Below are 19,638 nucleotides of genomic sequence, written 5' to 3' on the forward strand. Positions count from 1 at the left end.
CGCTATGGCGGTCTGAAAGATGCTATGGATGGCCAGGGTGCTCGGCCACAATCCTGTCTTCTGGCCTCTGTGTGCAGATACATCCAAGGCGAAGCTGTAGCCTTTGGCAAGTGTCTGGCCCGAGCGGTGCACTCCCCGACACTTATGAGAGGGGTCTATGGATCCAAATAGCAGTCTGAAAGATGCTATGGCATGGCCAAGCTTCTCGGCGCTACGGCGGTCTGAAAGGTGTTTTGGCATGGCGAGGTGGAGGAAATAGGCTATTCTTGCAGGCTGTCTGGGCACTGTTATGTTCAAGGGAACACCCCCCCGCTTACGCGAGGGTGGTCCCGTCTGTGACCCGGAAGGGCTTAGTTAAATAAATGGGGGCTGGACCGGATGATCCGGGTCAGTGCACCGAAGCGCAGTACGAAGCGTAGGTGTGTGTTTATATTTCCTCCCCGATCCCGGAGTGCATGCTGCCCGCCTACCTGCCCGCTGTCATTCTCAGTCCTGCACAGGACGTAACAACTGGCGACGAGGGGGTCTTTTCCGGACTCTCGCAACACGACGGCTGGATCCTCGCTGCCTGACCCGCTCCGGTGGCGGCCGCCACACGGAGCGCTGCTGCTCGCACGTGCGTGCGTCTACACGCGGCCTGTCCCTGCCACCTCTCTGCCTTCTCCCAGCTCCCGGTGCTGTGTTCTCTTCCTCCTCGGCCCGCATCGAAGCTGCCGTCGTGCAACAAGAGCACGTGGGAGCGCTCTCATCGACCGGCCTGCTGCCTGGCTGCCCCATCGCATGTGCCTGTGTCCTGGCGGTGCTGCATTGAAGGACGCCCCCCCTACAGCCTACTCTTCCCGGTCAGTTGCTGTCTGTGTCTCTGCAGTGGTTTGCTGACTGTGGTGGCGGCATCGGTGTGACGCATAGGCTGCTGTGAGGCGGAGGGGTGGTCGTGTCTGCTGATTCCTGCCCAGGGGGTCTTACCTGCCGCCGCCTGGTGCCACGTGGGGTGTGCTCTCCGACGCTCGACACCCGGTCCCTGTGGCCTGGATGCTGGGTGCCTGTAGGCCGCATCTTGCCGCGGCCTGCGCCGGAAGTGCAGAGTTGTGGCTGTCTTGACTGCGTCCATCCCTGAAGCGCCTCCTCTGTCGTGTACAAGTCTGCCTACACCTGCTACTTTGGTCCTCCCGCCCAGTCGGCGTCAAGATGACGACGGTCCCCCCGGTGGAAGCGTTCATTGTGGACGGCCCGCCGTCCGCCCAGGTGGCCAAGTGGAAAGAGTGGCTGGAGCGCCTGGAGAATTATTTTGCCGCAGTCGGCCTCAAGCCTGAACGACATCGGCCCATGCTCCTGCATCTGGGTGGTTCTGCAGTTCACCGATTGGCCAAGTCCGTGGTGGAAACCGGCCCTCCCTACACCTATGCCACGCTCAAGGCGGCCCTGACCGCACATTTTGAGCCACTAGCGAATCCAGATTACGAACGTTTTCTCCTACGTCAAGCAAGGCAACAACCGGAGGAATCAGTTGACACCTTCTATGCTCGTCTGAAAGAACTGGCAAGCACCTGTACTCTACCGGACACAGATGACGAGCTGCGGGCGCAGTTCATCCAAGGCTGTTCGTCCGTGAAGTTGAGAGAAAGGGTCCTCGAACTGCCCCGAATCTCCATGGCTGACATTCTCACCATGGGCCGGTCCAAGGAATTGTCCAAAGTGCGCGCCGCACATATGGAGACGGCCCTCCAACGTCAAGTAAAAACAGAGCCAGTAAACGCGGTGGTGGCGACTACCCCGAAGAAAGCGTCTACGAAGAAGCCGGAACACGGAAAACCACCACCCTCGTCTCGTTCCTGCTACATGTGCGGAGGACCGTACCCACACCAAGGTCCATGCCCTGCGCAAGGAAAAAGGTGTTCGGCGTGTCGTCGTCTGAACCATCTAGCCAAAGTGTGCCGCTCGGCGGGACGTCAGCGGCAGCAAAGTCGGCAGATCAATGCGGTGGATGCCCCTCCACCCGAAACTGAGGAAGACGACATGGATGACGATGAGGACGAAGGCACGGTCCATGTAATTCACGCCCTACAGCCTGATGGATGTCCGAGACGAAGGGCACCGAAGTGTCACGTCAAGATTGCAGGGCATCTGACGCCGGTGCTGATCGACACAGGTGCGTCCATAAACATAATGGCCCAGTCCATGCTGAAATCCTTCCCGACTCAGCCCGTCCTGAAGCCAACGTCCATACAGGTGTTTGCTTATGGCTCCGGCACACCACTCACTGTGGTAGGCGTCTTCACCACCGACATCGCCCACGAGGCCAACTCCGTCCGCACCAAAGTGTACGTCACCAAGGAGGGTACGGGGATGCTGTTGGGCTGTCGTACGGCGGAACATCTGCAACTGGTGGTTTTTGCATTCGCTGTGCACCTGGAGGATGTCGAGTCATTGGTGGAAGAATTTCGAGACCTGTTCAACGGAATTGGTTGCCTGAAGGACCACCTGGTACGGCTGCATATAGACCAATCAGTACAACCAGTTGCTCTCAAGCATCGGAGAGTAGCGTTTCATCTGCGGCCCAAGGTTGAAGAGGAACTAAGAAAATTGGAGGCCGCTGACATCATTGAGAGAGTGGACGGACCAACACCTTGGGTTTCCCCCATTGTGATAGCCCGGAAACCAAAACAACCAGGTGAAGTCCGGATATGCGTGGACATGCGTTTGCCGAACCACGCCATCAAGCGGGAACGCCATCTGACACCCACAGTCGACGACATTGTTGCGGAGGTCAGCGGATCGCGCTGGTTCTCGAAGATGGACCTTCGGGCGGGCTACCATCAACTCCTGCTGGATCCCGAGTCAAGGGCCATAACCACCTTCTCCACCCATGTGGGCCTGCGCCGCTACAAGCGCCTCAGTTTCGGGGTGTCCAGCGCGGCGGAAGTGTTTCAGGATACCATCAGAGGGGTGTTGGCTGGCCTCAGTGGAGTCATAAATGTCAGTGATGACATTCTTGTACATGCGCCGACTCTGGAGGAACACATGAACTGCCTACGATGCGTGTTCCGGAGACTCCAGGACAGTGGCCTCACGTTGCATCGCGAGAAGTGCGAATTCCTAAAGAAGGAGATAGCGTTCTTTGGATATCACTTTTCACAACAAGGAGTGTCGCCCGACCCTGCCAAAGTTCGTGACATCCAGACGGCACCGGCCCCGACCACAGTCACCGGAGTGAGAAGCTTCCTGGGCATGGTCACCTACTGTGGTCGATTCATCCGGAACCTCACGAATCTAACAGCACCTCTACGGGACCTCACGAAGAACGCCGCAACCTGGGAATGGGGCCCCATTCAAGAGAAGGCCTTTCAGGACACTAAACACGCTCTGTCCGCCGAAACCACCCTAGCGTACTTTGACCCCACCCGGGAGTCCGAACTGTCGGTGGATGCCAGTCCCATCGGTTTGGGTGCTGTATTGTCCCAGAAGCAACTGGACGGTGAATGGGCCCCGGTTGCCTACGCGAGCCGGGCTCTGACAGAAACTGAGCAAAGGTACTCCCACATCGAAAAGGAGGCGATTGCGATACATTGGGGGTGTCGTCACTTCCACCTCTACCTATATGGGCAGCCATTCACGGTTCACACTGACCACAAACCGCTGATTCCTCTCTTCATGGGCGTGTCGTCGAAACCACCCCCAAGAATCGAAAAGTGGATTCTGCAGCTGCAGGAATATCAATTCAAAGTGGTCTACCGCCCGGGGACGCAAAACCCGGCGGACTTCCTCTCCAGACATGCCCGGCCAGTTACCCGAGAAGAGGAGTCTGAAGCGCAGGAGACGGAGGAGTATGTTAGGCTGGTGGTGGAACGCTCTCGGCCCCTGCCTATCAGGCTCGAGGACATCCTGGAGGCGACCAAACAGGATGACTGCTGGGAGTTGGTGATATCAGCGATTGGATCAGGAAGGTGGCACTCCCTGTTGGAGAACCTGACACACCGCACGGACGATGCACAACTGGCGTTAAGGGCTCTTCACAACGTCCGGTCCGAATTGGCCGTGTCCCCCGAGGGATGTCTGATGAGAGGCACGCGTCTGGTTATCCCCAGGTCATTACAGCAGCGAGTGGTGGACTTAGCTCACATTGCGCACCAAGGGGTGGTCAAGACAAAATCACGTCTGAGGAGCAAGGTGTGGTTCCCTAATCTGGACAGTGTGGTGGAGAGGACTGTCCGGTCTTGTGCGCTCTGCCAAGCGGTAGGCCCAGCGGATCCGCCGGCCCCAATCCTGACGGAAGACATACCTCCTCACCCGTGGCACCGGGTGAGTGCCGACTTTGGGAGCCTACCGGATGGCCGACACATGCTTGTCGTCATTGATGACTTCTCAAAATACCCCGAGGTTGAGATACTGGACTCCATTACTGCGAGCAATACCATACCTCGTTTCGAGAAAATTATGGCCAGCCATGGGCTAATCAAAGAGCTACGCACAGACAATGGTCCGCCATTCGCCAGCCATGAGTTCTCTGAATACCTCCGATCAAGAGGTGTCCGTCATGTGAAGATCACACCACGGTGGCCACAGGCTAATGGTGAGGCCGAGCGTTTCATGCGCACCCTAAACAAAGTGCTCCGGATAGCAATGTCTCGAGAGCAGAACATGGAGTGTGCCCTGTACAATTTCGTAAAAGAATACAGACTTACGCCTCACTCGACCACCATGGCCAGCCCTGGGTTTCTGTGCAATCAACGGGTGCTGAATGATGTGTTTCCCCAGGTGACACCATCCTTGCCTGCGTATCGTCAAGCATCCGAACGTCTCCGACAGAGGCGGGCTAAGAATGACCGAATGTCCCAGAGGCGCCATGCCATGAGCAAAGCGTTGGTGGCCGGTGACCTGGTGCTGGTGAAGAATCGACACCCACGAGGGAAGTTCTCCCTTCCGTTTGAACCGGAGCCCTGGGTGATTCAGACAATTAAGGGCACGATGGTCACTGCCCAGAGGGGCCACGAGACAGTCACCAGGAACATCTCCCAATTCAAAAAGTACCGGTGTCCGGCACAACCAAGTGAGATGGTGCCAGAGTCTGAGGGTGGCGAACCGACGGGCGACGCTCTCGATGAGGAGAGTGGTTCACCTGGGCCAGTCCCCCCACTGCCTGGGGCAGTTGTGGAACATTCACCAGGGGCGGCTGGAGCTGAAGGCCGTAGAGATGGGAGCGAAGGTCGAGGTGGACACAGATATCATCTCCGAGCCAATCCAGCGGTGTCGTCTCGACTGAGAGGTTTTGTAATGGACTAAGGAAAAGAAATGCAGTGTTTTCCCGTTCTTTTGTTTCTCTCTCTCTCTCTCTCTCTCTCTCTCTCTCTCTATCTCTCTCTCGTTTTGAACTGGAGCACCCTTCCAACCGGTGTTGTGTTTGTTTTTGTTGTGCCATGATAAAGGAGGAATGTTATGTTCAAGGGAACACCCCCCCGCTTACGCGAGGGTGGTCCCGTCTGTGACCCGGAAGGGCTTAGTTAAATAAATGGGGGCTGGACCGGATGATCCGGGTCAGTGCACCGAAGCGCAGTACGAAGCGTAGGTGTGTGTTTATATTTCCTCCCCGATCCCGGAGTGCATGCTGCCCGCCTACCTGCCCGCTGTCATTCTCAGTCCTGCACAGGACGTAACAGGCACCAGCAGCAAGGAACGCAAAACAAATGTTGTTGGCAAATTGTCACCTGCACACTGGACTGCAACATTCTTTAGACTCGCTCTACCACTGTTTGCTTCTCCAAGCTCGAGTGAGGGATGGTTGGCGGGAACGGGTCTAATGAAGCACAGCGCGGTACAAAGCTGACTTGACACATTATGCACACTGTTAACCCGCCTCTCGAGTAGAGACTGTTCTGTGCTCTGAAAGTTAGTTCAGCAGATTTCCTGTTCTGATATAGTGGCGGCCATCGTGCCGCCAGCCTGCTCCGCGTACCCAATTGTTTGATGGGATTACATTAATATCTGCCTCGCAGGGCGTCTGGTACCCCCCCACCCCCCTACTGACCAGGTCTGGTGCTTGGCTGCAAAATACAAAGGGCCCGATTCACAAAGGGGAAGTGAGACGAAAGTCTAACTTTATGACTTTTGGTATTCACAGCCATAAAGTTAGACTTTGGTTTCACTTTACCTTTGTGAATCGGGCCCAATATGTGTGCACTATATCCGGGATACCTCAGTGGATAAGTGCTGAAAAGATATATATATATATATATTTTATATATATATATTTTTTTTAATGCAGATTTATATAGCGCGAACTCGACCCGAGGGTATTGGGGCACTTTACATGGGCACCGGTTAGGTTACACAAGGACACATTCAGGCGCGGGGAGATTACGTGATTTGCCCAGAATCACAGGATGTGAACGCGACCCCGAGGCCCGAGTCTTGGTTTCCAGCACCAAAGTCGTCAATCTAACCGTCAGGCCACATCCTCAGTAATATGCAAGGGCAGCGTGCAAACTCAAAGTCATCGAAGTTTGTCACTCAAAAAATGAGTTTGAAAAACAGCAAAAGGAGCATTTTGTCCCACATTTAGCTGCGTGTTTTAGTCACTTTTGTTAGGAAAAGGAACGCGCTCAACGCCAGACCTACTTGGCCAAGGTGTTCCAATAATGTGCTGGATTTAGTGGAGGGTTTTTGTAGCACACATGCAGGGACGTTTGCTGTGGTACATTTCTCAAAAGCAAACTATTTCTACATTTTGAGTAAGATATACAAAGACTCCTATCCGCAGAGGGGGTTCGGCATGTGAATCTGACTCTTTCAATAGGCAGAGACACAAACCCATAGGGAAGTTCCAACATTTCAAAAATCGGCAGAAGATTTATAAAATGTCCAAAATCTTTGATGAACTAACAAATCTGCAGGAAGATTTTTATTTTTTAAACCTGCGTTTTCTACATTAAAATCTGCACCATAGACTTGGCCTATTACTACTTAAAAGTTCTTACAGCCCACCTTGTTGCACTGTGATCATCTGAAATATGTCCAGGAGGGTTGTCATTCTGGCATCCCATGTCTGGAATATGAATGACTTTGCCCCGGCCCTAGAAACATGTTAGAGTAAAGCAAGACATTGACATCTGAAGCCCTTTTAACATTTAACTCTTCATTGCATTTTTACCAGAGCCTTCGCTTAAAACTATCACTGTCAATACTTTCAATCATGCTAGTCTGTACTCCAGGAACATCTATTTTATTACAGAGTTCATGAAAATTTCATTTTACGTTATTTCCACTCAAATGTGGTTGAAATGAAGAATAACATGAAAATGCTGACACGACTGACCTGAAGAAGTTCCATATGTGGAACAAAACACATTGCCTGATTTTTTGAACATCTATTTTGAGAGGTCTGCTGAAAACTGTACAAACATTAAAAGCTTGAAATAAAAGGAAGCATATTAATGAACGATCAGAAGTTGAACATTACGTTTCATTATATTTTTAAATGTTTGAGAGCACACATTGAATTGAGTGCAATCCATTTCTAAGTTTATACTTGCGAATTCTAATCTATCCAGAAGAGGGGAACCTTGCGTTTGAGAGGTATGGCATCACAAAAGGCTAATGGATGTATAGGAGAACGTGTTAAGATATGCATGGCTCCATGCCACAGCTTGTTAAATTGGTCACTAAGTGACTAACTCTTTCCCTGCCTAATGGCTTTTTCGAGACAGTGACTGTCTGAAATAGTCCATGTAGCCTCCTGACTCCCACCAATGTCTAGTGTTCCACTAATCAATAATTTCCGCCTGAGTTCTTTTGAGATCCTTACACAAACATCAGAGTGGTGCATTAAATACCATAATTTAATAAGCACATTTATCATGTTACCTGTCTGGTCAAAAGCAAACACAGTAGATTTCTAAAAATGTTTTCCTAATTCAGCAAACAAAGAACTAGATTATTGAAACAAGAGAAGGTGACTCATTTCCTTCTATAAACTCATCTAACTGTTTCACCAATGAAATGGCGAAAGAATCAATACAAACCACAGGCACTGAAGAGTGAAGACATGTTCTGGCAAGGCTGTAAATCCCCGCAGATCCACTGAACTCCCACCCTTACATTCTCGTGTGCTTTCCTCTTTATTTACAGACCACAAACAGTCAATCAAAACGAGATTTTCCTGGATACCATCTCAGAACTCTCCTTAAAGCATACCAAACTCTGCGTATGGGTAACCTGAATGTTTGGACTGAAAAATCTTTCCTCCAAATACGATTACAACTAACTTGGAAGCTTTCAATTTCTCTCAGCTAGTCGCCCGTCCTACACACAGTGGGCCTCACTCCAAATGCAATCTTCACCCTGTATGGTCTAAGTTTGATCACGGAAAATCCATTTACCTCCTGTAGCAACCACCACCATCTAATTTCCTTTAACCAAAACCTTCCCTTAAGACTGGATACCACCACAACACAGACTTAACCACCTACAGGCACTGGAATAAATTAGACTTCTTGGAACTGACTCTCAACTCTCAGTGATGTCAAGGATGTAGCCTAATGGCTAGAGCGGTCGACCTCAAAGCTTGGGAACCGGTTCGAGTCTCGGCAGGGATGTTCCACATCCTGTGATTCTGGTAAAATTACGTAATCTCTCCGTGTCTACCCAAAAAAATTAAAAAATGAACAAGTCCGTCTGTCATGTAACTGGTGTTCATGTAAAGTGATTTGACACCTTTGGGTCGAGTTTGTGCTATATAAAACTCCCCCCCCCACCCAAAAAAAAAATGTGACCATATAAAATGAGTCAAAAAGCTATTCAACTGGTTTTCCAAAGCATTTGACAAATATCCTGCTCAAAACATCCACACACCCTTATTGATGAATGATGGACTGAAGAAGATACAATCATAAATGAGAAAGTCCAAAAACAATGGAAGAAATCTAGAAGCATGCTCAACAAAGCTCACCAGCAGACACTCAACAGCATCTAGAAATCCTCCATCGAGAAAGCAAGCAGGATACACTACCCAACCTGGATCTCCATAGGCAAGAGCGCCACATAACAGCCCAGTGAGATCCTCCCAGAATGCTATACCACAGACTGCACAACAGAACATTTTCCAACCATCAAGAATTCTGGAACTCCAAAGCAGATCGTTCTGTGGCCAAGGCTAAGATGCTAGAACTTCATATCAGCAATACGATTCCAAACTTAGAGACTTATGGGACCAATGTCTCCAAGCTGTTGATCAATGGATGCTCAATAATCACCTTACACATTAAGAACAAAGACCATGACATGCAGGCATTGGAAGAACTACCATTCTGGACAAATATGGCACCAGAAAAGGAGCAAAGCCAAAGAGCGTGTGGGAAACCTGGAAATTATCATGGAATCCATCCTGTCCATGGCTCCTAAGTCCACAAGAAGTACCTTTGACATCATGTGTACCTTAAGACGAAATTCCAATTCTTCCCATGAAAAATTCCTGCAGAAGCTCCAAGTGACCACCTCCCTTGTGACATTATGTTTTGACTATACAAATAGCCTTTACCTGGATCTCAATTTTATTACTGTAGCATCTACAAAGAATCCAGAACACACCAGCAAGGCAACTAATAGACGTATATATAGGAGACCACATGTCACCGACTCCAGAAACAGACTCTCAACCTTCATCACACATATGGCCAAATAGCAAATGCCCAGCATTTAAAACCCATGCAGAACTTCGTAAAATATTCACAGAAGACAATACTCCTGTGGCACCGTAGCTGATGAGCTCTCCTGATAAGAAGGAACGAAATGGTGGGGTAGCCATCTGTAAACAAGTTGGTAAACTCTGAAACTCTCTTTCATGAAGATAAGAATCATGAAAAACACCTGCAATTCAGGAAGGCTGTCAAGACCTGCTATTATCAAAATAATAAATAAAACCCAACCACCACAGAAGAACAGAAAGAAGAAACCATGACCTCAACTGTGCTATACAAGTGGTATCAGCATGACCTACATTATAGCTACTCTATCTCATGAAGCCCTTAGTGACTTTTAGGTGTGACCCAGCCCTTGCCAACAAAGAACAAGCTTGGCCAAAGCAAATGTCAAAGATATTCGCAGTAGAGAACACTACGCACCAGCATATCATCAGAGTGGAACCTGCCTGCCGTTAAGAAGAATCACTTGGTGGGGATCACATGCTGTTTACAAGCAACTGAGCTACCAACCTATTTTGTGACAAGACGAACCATCAAAAACACACCTGTAAGGAAGACACATTTGTATAAACAGCTGGTTGCACACCTGAAGCCAAAGTTTATTTCAAACATGTTGATATAAACAAGGAGGATGTATGTCGTTACAACGCACACTTTTACAACGCATGCACTTACAACGCATTTTTTACAACGCAACATCCACTACAACGCATTCCATTACATAGCATGACACTACAACGCATGTTTAAAAACTACCTTTACAACGCATCCCATTACATCGCATACTACCTTTACAACGCATACCATTACAACGCATAATATTAAATTGCATTTAAGGTAAGTATTGGATAGTATAGGGGTAAAAATTACTATTCTAACTCCAGGGGGTGCAACAGTAGGGTAAGTGTTGGATTGCGTTGTAATGGTATGCGTTGTAAAGGTAGTATGCGATGTAATGGAATGCATTGTAAAGGTAGTTTTTAAACATGCGTTGTAGTGTCATGCGATGTAATGGAATGCGTTGTAGTGGATGTTGCGTTGTAAAAATGTCGTTGTAAGTGTAGTGCGTTGTAATAGTTGCGTTGTAAAGGTTGTTTACCAAACAAGGACGCTGTCACAAGATGTAATCATTTGTGCTTGTCATGAGGCACGACTATGTTTTAGGTCTGAAAGCTTGTCCTTTCTACGTTGGCCGCAATCATGTTGCATCTACATCTCAATGTCAGCAGGAGCTTAGGCAGCAGTGAGCATGGCGCAGAACAGCTCGTCGCGGGGGCATCCCAAGTCCTCAAGACACTGTGTACTGAGAAGGTGTGTTGCTGGTCACCTCTCCCAGCATGTAGCTGACCGTCATTGTAGCCCGGACCGGGCTGATGGTTATGTATCACAGTCTTTCAGAGGGGTGTTCTGCGATCAGGTGGAAGCATTAATCAGAATGGGCTATGGTAGAGCAGCAAAATCCACTAGTGGTCAAAGGATCTCAAAGGTGGCCTTCTTCATGTTTAACTAATGCCATTGTTCTGAGGAAAGAGACGGGGTCAAGCCCATGGACTGCCCCTCCTAAGATGGTGGGTTGTCCAGAGGGCACTATTAGAGGTTCTCATTCGAAAATTAAGCAGAAACCTTTCTCTGATGTCGTTTCTATTTGACACACACAAACGAGGCAAAAACAAGTGGTAGCATATAAAGGAGGCAATCCCTAGATGATGCATTAGTTCTCTTTTTTTCGACACACTTATCACCCATTTGATTCTGTCCATAATGCTTGCTCTCACAACTGGATTCCATTTGGACTCCTATTGTGACTCTGGCCTGGTTCTGCTCTTTTATTGATGTTAGATGGAGATTGATGCCAGGTTTATCTACTGCAACATACATTTCCATCTTCAATCAAGCACTATCAGATTTCCAAAAAGGTTTTTTACCACAGGATGTTTTTTTCCTCCAAACTGACACCTGACATCTTTCACTTGTATTATAAGGTGCAGGTTGAACCGTGGCTAATGGGAAGAGCCATCCTTTCCTTTACTATGTCCAGTCTAACTGGAAATGGTTTTTTTCTGATTTTATCTTTTTCCTCTTCCTGTCCACTTCTTTTTTGGTGATCTGGGTGATTCTTTAATTTTTCTGGCACTAACTTTGTGCTACCCTGTTATCGCGGGTAGCTGAGAGGTTGAAATGTGGCATCTAAAGGCCTCCCTTATCTTCATTCGGAACTCAGATAGTTCTAATCCCGGGCAACCAGACAGTGGTAGCCGCCACTAGCAAAGGGTGGCGGGGAGGAGCGCATGGGGGTTGGGGGCAGCAGGGGGGATGGGGAAATGTTAATTATAATAATAAAAAAAACGTACAGGGCACAGCCGGCAAAATCCCACGTCGCTCCTCCTGGCTTTTTCCTGGCCCCAGCAGCCACTGGGACAGACTCCCATCTAATCCCCGTGCTGCGAGCAGCATGGGGATTGGCCTGAGCGGGCATGGATGACGCTCCGTTCAGGTCATGGAGTCTGTTGGGTTTCTCCAGCCCCTAAGTGCCCATGTGCGTTTTGCTCGGACTGAGACAGCCGGCCAAACACATATGCGTATTTGGGTGCGCACAAGCACTCCTCCTCTCCCCTCCCATGCCCCTCCCCTCAATGCAAAAGCTGGTTTAGAGCTGGCAAATAAAAAATAAAATTATGCTAGTCCATTGTTTTACTTTTATTTTGCTGGCTCTGCACCAGGCAGTGAGGCAATGCTCCGCCGCCATTGCGGAGGAGCTGCCACTGCAACCAGAGGGTCCCACAATGATAGGAAGTGAAGCTCACTCATAAACACTCAACAAAATACACTGGCTGAGATACAAGAGCTAGCAACTTCTTCCCAAACACTAAGTCAAAGAGTACGGACTCCGTCTAATTAAAATGAAGCACTTTGTTGAATGTAGCTCCTCGGTGCAGTACATTTGATGAAGAACTAAAGAAAGTAAAATCATTCTTGGCAATCTATACCATATAATTTATATTCTGACTACATCGGTTTCATACGAAAAGGTCAAAGATTGCCTGTATGGTAAGCAATTTGAATGGTAATGCCCTTGCATGGGCAACACCATTTGTTACCAACAACAATGCAATGCTTTTGGGGGTGGGGTTTCGGTAAGAGGGCAATATGCAGAGCGGGGGATGGCAAATACTTGCAAAACTGTGGTCAAAGCAGCATTCTGGTGAACACACTGTGGGCATGCCCTGAGATACAAATCTTCTGGGCGGGGGTGAGCAGATATCTATCTGCGGGCTGCAAGATGACATGACAATCACCAGACTACTTCTGCATTGTGGCACTGGCCGTGGCACGGCGGGACATTGTGAGATGATTGGGAGCAGGGAGGTCAATTTGGTGACACAATGGAAAAAGGGCCTTTACCGGTGTATGAATGCAGAGTGTATGTTGTATAGGGCATGGGGCTGCCCGAAGAAATTTGAGAAGGTTTGGGGTCCATGGCTTGAATATCGAGAACTGGACTATTGGGACTGTGCTATACTGGTTGTATACGATTATGTAAAGAACACAGGAAAAATATTGCCAGTGTATCGTCTAGGTGTCGCATTTGGTTTACTTGAATGTGTCCGACTACTAAAATCAATACCAAAAAAACACAATGGAATGCTTTGTAGTTACCCTGTCTTCAGGCATCCAAGGCTATGTTTGGCAAGCCAGATCATAGGTATATGTCTGGGTAAGTCCTCTAGACTTCCATCAATGCACATTGGACTTGCCTTTTTATTATAACAAATTATGGCAACTCACATTAGAGGTTGCTTGCCTGAAAGGATTAAATTCACCCTAATCTGAAGAGGACCCATGGATGAAATTAAAGACAAACTTGCTAGATTGGATAATCCAACTTCATTGATTGATCTGCACTTACAGATAGACCACTGACTGAATGAGAAGATGGCAGGGAAAAGAAAAGGACATGTTATGTGAGTGGTCTTTTCTCATACACCTCAATCCAATATCACTACTTGTCAAGTAGGAGATGAGGAACACATGCTTAAGGGGGTTGTTTGATGTCCCATCTCTAAAAAAGAAAGGCAAAGATGGAGATCACTTGGACTTTTATTTATCGTGGTAAAAAGAGACATATGGTCATATCATGTCCTTATTGCACAGTTACATCTCAGGGAAATGAGAACACTCACATATAGTCAGGAAAGAGCATACGGGTTACATTTCGAAATCTCTTTTAGAATGGTGGTCTGTAGGTAGCAGGGACACCTTTTTTTCTCTCAACATTAACAGAGAGGTTTTTATGGTCTCAATGACCTACTGTTATCTTAGAAGCTATGATTGATTAAGGGGCCAAAGGTCTTTTTATCGGCAAAACCTGGGCTACTGAACATTCAAACATAACAGGCTGATATTGGACCTTCAATTGATGGAGCTCTCTTAAGCTCTGGCCCTGTAACTGAACATACGTTTCCATTGCAATTGCTTATTGGGTATCATAAGGAGTTTGTATCTTTGATTTAACTGCATATCCTTGCAAACCATTACTTTTGGTGGTTCCATTGTTTCACACCATAGCCCTTATTTCAATGGGTCTATACGATCAAATATTATGGCTGCTGACTTTTGCCATGAAAATTCTATGAAACCAGTCCAATACTGAAATTCAGATTACCTATCACCACCTAAGTGAAAGTCTTCTTACGGTCTACTCCTATTAAGATCTTTGTATGTAATCCCCAATAATTAATTATTTTGATGTGGTTGCAAAACTGTAAGAACGCAGTCTACTTCCAGAGAGTATGACGGGCACATTCATTTGGCACTTGATGGTGTTGTTCCTTTTGGTAGGCTGTTTTCCTTATCAGAGCCTGAGAAGAAAGCCATCTGGGAACAGTTAGAAGAAAAGATGAAGAACAGGTTAATTATCAATTCCCCTTCCCCGTCAGGGACACCTTTAGTTTTCATTCTCAAGAATAACACCACTGAAATGAGGCCCTGTATTGATCACAGATATCTAAACTAAGTGAATGTAAACAATTGATATCTGTGAGAAGTTGGCCTGGCATATGCTGTCTCCTAGTTATAGGGACACCTTGCACCAGTCAAATTCGACTCTTATTGATGATAGGTTTAAGACAACCTTTAAAGAAAGCTATCCTAGTGGTAGCTGTGGAGAGCAGCCTTCAGGCTAAGTCTTGAAGGAGTGTTAAGCTTATTGTTTTACCACAGATAACCTCTTGAATGACAAAATGAAAGAGTAGCCCACACAGGTATTTATATAAAATATATGTATTTATTCTAGACAGGATCCCACAGTCTCTTTATGAAGCTGTGGCAAAGTTACAATATCAGGGAGAACGCAGATAGGCTGGGGTCCTGGATTACAGGATCCCAGCCAGACTAGTCAAAAACCACTCAAATACCAGGCAAAAAGTTGGGGGCAACCATTAGTCAGATTCCACCTTCCTACAATATCACTTACTCATGATAAAGTGTTATTTTGGAGCCTCTTCGCTCTGCTAAGATAGTCACAAAACTCAAACTTAGAGCATCGTGCCACCACCTCAGAATCAAGAAAGGAAGATGAGTGGAAGACAGTGTTTCCCTCACATTTTGTGCACTACTAATATAGAATTATGCACTTTGGGTTCGGGAACGCACCATCCATTTTTAACATTTTCCAGAAATCTATGGATGCTTTGTTGTCAGAAATGCTAAATGAGGCAGTTATTGGTCATCTAGACCACACATTGCGGTATATGTTTTGCATGACAGACATGTTTGGCTAGTGCTTTCTTGACTATAAGATTTTAATCTCTTGAATAAAACCTGAGAAGTGCGTTTCTGAAGCTAACACTGTTGAATGCTTTGGGTACATCCTCTCTGATAGAAGGTACTGAACCCAAAAAGTTGAGGCAGTCATTGAGCGGCCTGCTCCTCACACCATTCGAGTAACCTAATGTTTTAGGGTTTTCAAATTTCTATAGGAAGTTCACAAATAACTTTTCTTCATATACTTTTACCATTACTCAACTACTCAAGAAATACACGTTTTTTTAGTGGGATGTTTTAGCCAATCAGGCTTTTACAAACATAAAGGAAGCATTTGTCACAGCTCCCATATTGCAATATCCTTTTACATTTTATCCTTGTATAGTGGAGGTGCAGGCAGAAGAAAGAGCTATAGGTGCCGTTCTTCTGCAAAGACAGCATTAATCTGTTACTATGTGTTCCGCATGATGTAGGATGCATACGAGACGATCTAAACATTTAATGTTTTATAAGAAATGCAGTGTTGAAATAGTCATCAGGCACGTTGGGCTTATTTGTTTCCCATTTCCACTATTATTTTAACTACATTCCTGGTACATATAACATCCTCACAGATGACCTTTAAAGAAAGATTTCCTAAATTGAACTTCAATTAAAAAGGCCCTCAACCTATGAATCCTAAGTCTTCGTTTGCTTTGGTGATTTCCTCTTTTTTTAATAGATTGAGGAAGTGTCTCTCGAAACAAAATATGTTCTACCCAAAGTGATACAAAAAAATGGAACAACATTATCTATCAAGGATGATTTTCTATTTGGGCATCAGAGATTATGGACAGATTATGGAGACCCTCTCTGTCAAGTCATGCGTTCCTATCATGACTTACCTGCCGCTGGTCACTGTAGATTAACATAATTGTTTGGTGGTCTTGAATAAGAGCAGATGTGACGCCATTTTTGACTACCTGAGTTGTATGGGCACAATCTAAGAAACCAAAACAAAATTGAGCAGGTCTTTTAAAACCACTGGAAGTTGGTGATGGCCCCATGGAAACTATTAAGGCAAATTGTCAATTTGCTGTTATAAAGTGTTTTTTCACTTATCAGTGTAACTATAGATTTCTTTAGCAAGAGAGCTCATTACACATACTTAACAAAGACTGCATCAGTTCAGGAATACAAGAAGATCATATCAGATAGAGGTCCTAAGTTTATTTCCTTTTTCTGGAATAAGCATTTAAAGGTCTAGAGCTATCACAAGGTCTGCCTTCCGGCTTCCATCAGCAAAGCAATGGACAGTTAGCACGTATTAATCAAACACTGGAGCAGTATCTAACCTGCTTTTCTAACACTTCTGAGAATAACTGTTCTCTGTTGTTACATTTGGTTTAATTTGCATATAGCAATACAGTTTATTCTGCCACAGGATTTCACCATTATTTCCTGCATATGGTTTCCACACATATGCAGGAAACCATATTTCCTATGAACCAACTTCCTATGAACATTCCTGTTATTGCTAATGTTCCTGGGGGGTCTGAGTTCCTATCAATTCTTGAGCAAACTTGAGTTTTATTAAATAAGAATCTGCTTACTCCCAGGACACGTGCTTGAGATGAAAGACATGTCCTTCTCCTTCTTATTTGGTGGGGGATAATTATGGCCCTCGTTGAAATTTCTACACATGAAGAAAGGGCATAAAATACTGGCACCTCACTTATTTGGGCCTTTCACAATTCTGAAATTGTCTTAGGAGATAGTGGTACGTATGCAGCTTCCTTCTTTATGGAAAATACATGTTTTTCACATTCCAAAGTTAAAGGTTCTTTAAAGAGCCCGGCTCACCGTCCGTGGCTGCCACCGATGACGGTGAGTAATCTGCCTTTTTTCCTGCCCCTTCTCCTTTTCGGCTGGTCCCGTCTTCTCTTCTAAAGTTTTTGAGCCCCCTGTCAATTGCCAGCATCGTCCAGTCGAGGCCAAGAAATACCTGCCATGCTACTGCCTTCTGGTGTTCTGTGCTAATAATTCACACTGTAGCCCTCATTGTGTTTTTTGTACGTGGTACTTTGATTTAATACATATGTAACCTTTCTATTTGATTTGATCAATAAAGGTTTTTGAAAAATTTAAAAAAAAAAAAAAATCTTTAAAGAGTCCGTATCCCAACAGATCTCAATACCCTCCTGCTCCATCAATGTTGATGGAAATCTGCAGTATGAAGTCTCAGACACGGGTGGATGCCATGACATATTTATGTTTTGTTCCAATGGAAGAGGTATGATGCTTTGAATTGTACTTGGGAGTCCTGCCTTTCATCATTCCTATGTTTGCTCTTCTCTTTCTCGTTTTCCTGGTTTGTCCTGCCTATTATAGCTGGGGCATTGTGACACTCTAATCTGCTATTTGTCATGTCCAAGGCTCATCTTTGTGATTCTAGCCTCAGTCATGTCCCATCTATATGTCCATGTTAGCGCAAGAGAAGGCACCAGAGAGCACGACGCAGAAGGAGCAGTTACCAGGGCATTGGGGAGGGGGGCAGGAAGTGGAGTTTAGGCATGCTTGGAAGATGGCGTAAAGGATGTTACAAAGTCAGATGATCAAGTTCTTTTTGTACGCTGTTTAAGAAACACTAGGCTCTTTCACCAAAAGTCTGGTGGGAGAACTCCATGGCAGCCTAAGTCCATACTATCTATACAAAAACCTTGAGCAGTCCCATGCTAACATGGAATTAGACCTCTTATATGCACAGGAAGTATCATTAGGACAGCATTATATAAGTCAAATTACCATTGACTTGAGTGTGTTACAGCATTTCGTGAACCTATCTCAGTCATATCCAAGGCCCACTGCCCTTGCCCCTATTGTTTCCTTTGTATGTATGTAGATATATGTATATTTATGGTATTTGTATAGTGCACACCTAGCCAAATGACTGTGGCTGTTGAGGCCAAGCGTGGTGGCATGCGTCCTGTGCCCCTGCTGCTGGGAATGGCCAGGCTAGAAACTTCCTTAGTTAGACGGTTTGAGCTCCCAAGGCCAATTAATATTTCAGAATAGAACAGGCTGTGGCTATTGCGCTTTGGTTTTTTTTTTGCTGTTGTTGCTTGATTGTTTTGCCTGCCTTGCAGTGGCAGTTGCTACCGGGAAAAAGCAATGGGGCAGGGGAAGAGGGGGAAGGGGGGTTTACAAAACATATATATTAACTTACTGGCTCTCTGGGTGCCGTCTTCCACTTTTTTTGTTTTTCAGAGGATTCCTTTCTTTTTTGCTGGTACCTAATTGAGCATTACCCTGTTACTTATCCCTGGTATTAGGGAGGTGGTAGGTGGCTTCTAGGGAAGGTTGCTGTTATCTTTATTTGGAACTTCAACAATTCAACTCCCGGGAGAGCAGAGGTTCACACAGGGACACTACTACTGTTACTACATAATTTATTCTTTTTAAATCTTGCCTGAAGTAAAATCAATTATACTACTAAGAGTTACTGTGTTATCTTTATCTAAAAGCAGACCAATAAAATTAAAATTGTAGCTCATGTAAACCTGCTGGTATAAACCTTCTTGCAGACCACCTAAATTAAAACTGTTTTTATGGTATACACATACGTACGGAACAATGGTGCTACCATGAAGAGTGATTATATATACCCCTATTACTACACTTTTTAATCGATTTAAACCTTATGGGAAATAAAAAGGTATTCTGAGTTTCCCCATCCTAAGTGAGAATTGTAATGAACTGTAATCTAAAGTACTGCCTTGAATCCCAGGTCCAACATAGGTGCCTGCAGACCATTCTGACTCAGGTTGAACTACTTGCTACCAATCATACTTCAAATGCTCATCTTACATTGAGTGCTTAATTTGTTACAATGTTTGACGGTGATCAGCACCGGCTCCTAATTCTTATCACCAGCACTTGACTGACTGTTTTTAACAAGATTTTTATTATTATTCAGGTTGTCAGTACATTCAGAATCATACATGCTTACTCAATGTATTCCCATTCCTCAACAATACAACTCGATTAACAACTTACAGTGCATATTTGTTCATATCATTCAGTACAATCAATACAATGTGCATCTCGTAATTATCCCCTGGTGGCAACAGCACCTTTATCTATTCTATCAAATCCTATCATTCCCCAGATAGCACTTGCAGACCCAATCCACAGCTTATCCAAG

General features: G+C 46.0%; 1 protein-coding gene across 3 annotated transcripts in view; it reads right to left on the reverse strand.

The window, feature by feature from the left end:
* The window catches only part of LOC146798226 (uncharacterized), a 1,134,427-nt gene that overhangs the window by 430,354 nt on the left and 684,435 nt on the right, over positions 1-19,638 (reverse strand). The window contains exon 2 of one of the 3 annotated variants that reach the window (XR_014968642.1): positions 16,340-16,437. The exons of the other annotated variants lie outside the window; for them this stretch is intronic. The gene's annotated coding sequence lies outside the window, so the exon portion shown is untranslated. The remainder of the gene's footprint in view (positions 1-16,339; positions 16,438-19,638) is intronic. 3 annotated transcript variants of the gene reach the window in all.

The sequence above is a fragment of the Triturus cristatus genome, chromosome 9, assembly GCF_964204655.1.
Source record: "Triturus cristatus chromosome 9, aTriCri1.1, whole genome shotgun sequence".
Classification (NCBI taxonomy): Eukaryota; Metazoa; Chordata; class Amphibia; order Caudata; family Salamandridae; genus Triturus; species Triturus cristatus.